Here is a 3722-nt window from a genome sequence, read left to right on the forward strand (position 1 = left end):
TCGTACTGCACGGGCTCACTACAGTTGGTTAACACTGTAATTAAAGGAAAGGTTAAACAGTTGGTTAACACTGTAATTAAAGGTTAAACCCCTCGTACTGCACGGGCTCACTACAGTTGGTTAACACTGTAATTAAAGGAAAGGTTAAACCCCTCGTACTGCACGGGCTCACTACAGTTGGTTAACACTGTAATTAAAGGAAAGGTTAAACCCTCGTACTGCACGGGCTCACTACAGTTGGTTAACACTGTAATTAAAGGAAAGGTTAAACCCCTCGTACTGCACGGGCTCACTACAGTTGGTTAACACTGTAATTAAAGGAAAGGTTAAACCCCTCGTACTGCACGGGCTCACTACAGTTGGTTAACACTGTAATTAAAGGAAAGGTTAAACCCCTCGTACTGCACGGGCTCACTACAGTTGGTTAACACTGTAATTAAAGGAAAGGTTTAAACCCCTCGTACTGCACGGGCTCACTACAGTTGGTTAACACTGTAATTAAAGGGCTCAAAGGTTAAAGGAAAGGTTAAACCCCTCGTACCCCTCACTACGTACTGCACGGGCTCACTACAGTTGGTTAACACTGTAATTAAAGGAAAGGTTAAACCCCTCGTACTGCACGGGCTCACTACAGTTGGTTAACACTGTAATTAAAGGAAAGGTTAAACCCCTCGTACTGCACGGGCTCACTACAGTTGGTTAACACTGTAATTAAAGGAAAGGTTAAACCCCTCGTACTGCACGGGCTCACTACAGTTGGTTAACACTGTAATTAAAGGAAAGGTTAAACCCCTCGTACTGCACGGGCTCACTACAGTTGGTTAACACTGTAATTAAAGGAAAGGTTAAACCCCTCGTACTGCACGGGCTCACTACAGTTGGTTAACACTGTAATTAAAGGAAAGGTTAAACCCCTCGTACTGCACGGGCTCACTACAGTTGGTTAACACTGTAATTAAAGGAAAGGTTAAACCCCTCGTACTGCACGGGCTCACTACAGTTGGTTAACACTGTAATTAAAGGAAAGGTTAAACCCCTCGTACTGCACGGGCTCACTACAGTTGGTTAACACTGTAATTAAAGGAAAGGTTAAACCCCTCGTACTGCACGGGCTCACTACAGTTGGTTAACACTGTAATTAAAGGAAAGGTTAAACCCCTCGTACTGCACGGGCTCACTACAGTTGGTTAACACTGTAATTAAAGGAAAGGTTAAACCCCTCGTACTGCACGGGCTCACTACAGTTGGTTAACACTGTAATTAAAGGAAAGGTTAAACCCCTCGTACTGCACGGGCTCACTACAGTTGGTTAACACTGTAATTAAAGGAAAGGTTAAACCCCTCGTACTGCACGGGCTCACTACAGTTGGTTAACACTGTAATTAAAGGAAAGGTTAAACCCCTCGTACTGCACGGGCTCACTACAGTTGGTTAACACTGTAATTAAAGGTTAAACCCCTCGTACTGCACGGGCTCACTACAGTTGGTTAACACTGTAATTAAAGGAAAGGTTAAACCCCTCGTACTGCACGGGCTCACTACAGTTGGTTAACACTGTAATTAAAGGAAAGGTTAAACCCCTCGTACTGCACGGGCTCACTACAGTTGGTTAACACTGTAATTAAAGGAAAGGGCTCACTACAGTTAAACCCCTCGTACTGCACGGGCTCACTACAGTTGGTTAACACTGTAATTAAAGGAAAGGTTAAACCCCTCGTACTGCACGGGCTCACTACAGTTGGTTAACACTGTAATTAAAGGAAAGGTTAAACCCCTCGTACTGCACGGGCTCACTACAGTTGGTTAACACTGTAATTAAAGGAAAGGTTAAACCCCTCGTACTGCACGGGCTCACTACAGTTGGTTAACACTGTAATTAAAGGAAAGGTTAAACCCCTCGTACTGCACGGGCTCACTACAGTTGGTTAACACTGTAATTAAAGGAAAGGTTAAACCCCTCGTACTGCACGGGCTCACTACAGTTGGTTAACACTGTAATTAAAGGAAAGGTTAAACCCCTCGTACTGCACGGGCTCACTACAGTTGGTTAACACTGTAATTAAAGGAAAGGTTAAACCCCTCGTACTGCACGGGCTCACAGTTGGTTACACTGTAATTAAAGGAAAGGTTAAACCCCTCGTACTGCACGGGCTCACTACAGTTGGTTAACACTGTAATTAAAGGAAAGGTTAAACCCCTCGTACTGCACGGGCTCACTACAGTTGGTTAACACTGTAATTAAAGGAAAGGTTAAACCCCCTCGTACTGCACGGGCTCACTACAGTTGGTTAACACTGTAATTAAAGGAAAGGTTAAACCCCTCGTACTGCACGGGCTCACTACAGTTGGTTAACACTGTAATTAAAGGAAAGGTTAAACCCCTCGTACTGCACGGGCTCACTACAGTTGGTTAACACTGTAATTAAAGGGTTAAACCCCTCGTACTGCACGGGCACTACACAGTTGGTTAACACTGTAATTAAAGGAAAGGTTAAACCCCTCGTACTGCACGGGCTCACTACAGTTGGTTAACACTGTAATTAAAGGAAAGGTTAAACCCCTCGTACTGCACGGGCTCACTACAGTTGGTTAACACTGTAATTAAAGGTTAAACCCCTCGTACTGCACGGGCTCACTACAGTTGGTTAACACTGTAATTAAAGGAAAGGTTAAACCCCTCGTACTGCACGGGCTCACTACAGTTGGTTAACACTGTAATTAAAGGAAAGGTTAAACCCCTCGTACTGCACGGGCTCACTACAGTTGGTTAACACTGTAATTAAAGGAAAGGTTAAACCCCTCGTACTGCACGGGCTCACTACAGTTGGTTAACACTGTAATTAAAGGAAAGGTTAAACCCCTCGTACTGCACGGGCTCACTACAGTTGGTTAACACTGTAATTAAAGGAAAGGTTAAACCCCTCGTACTGCACGGGCTCACTACAGTTGGTTAACACTGTAATTAAAGGAAAGGTTAAACCCCTCGTACTGCACGGGCTCACTACAGTTGGTTAACACTGTAATTAAAGGAAAGGTTAAACCCCTCGTACTGCACGGGCTCACTACAGTTGGTTAACACTGTAATTAAAGGAAAGGTTAAACCCCTCGTACTGCACGGGCTCACTACAGTTGGTTAACACTGTAATTAAAGGAAAGGTTAAACCCCTCGTACTGCACGGGCTCACTACAGTTGGTTAACACTGTAATTAAAGGAAAGGTTAAACCCCTCGTACTGCACGGGCTCACTACAGTTGGTTAACACTGTAATTAAAGGAAAGGTTAAACCCCTCGTACTGCACGGGCTCACTACAGTTGGTTAACACTGTAATTAAAGGAAAGGTTAAACCCCTCGTACTGCACGGGCTCACTACAGTTGGTTAACACTGTAATTAAAGGAAAGGTTAAACCCCTCGTACTGCACGGGCTCACTACAGTTGGTTATCACTGTAATTAAAGGAAAGGTTAAACCCCTCGTACTGCACGGGCTCACTACAGTTGGTTAACACTGTAATTAAAGGAAAGGTTAAACCCCTCGTACTGCACGGGCTCACTACAGTTGGTTAACACTGTAATTAAAGGAAAGGTTAAACCCCTCGTACTGCACGGGCTCACTACAGTTGGTTAACACTGTAATTAAAGGAAAGGTTAAACCCCTCGTACTGCACGGGCTCACTACAGTTGGTTAACACTGTAATTAAAGGAAAGGTTAAACCCCTCGTACT

This window comes from Gigantopelta aegis, chromosome 3, assembly GCF_016097555.1.
Source record: "Gigantopelta aegis isolate Gae_Host chromosome 3, Gae_host_genome, whole genome shotgun sequence".
NCBI lineage: Eukaryota > Metazoa > Mollusca > Gastropoda > Neomphalida > Peltospiridae > Gigantopelta > Gigantopelta aegis.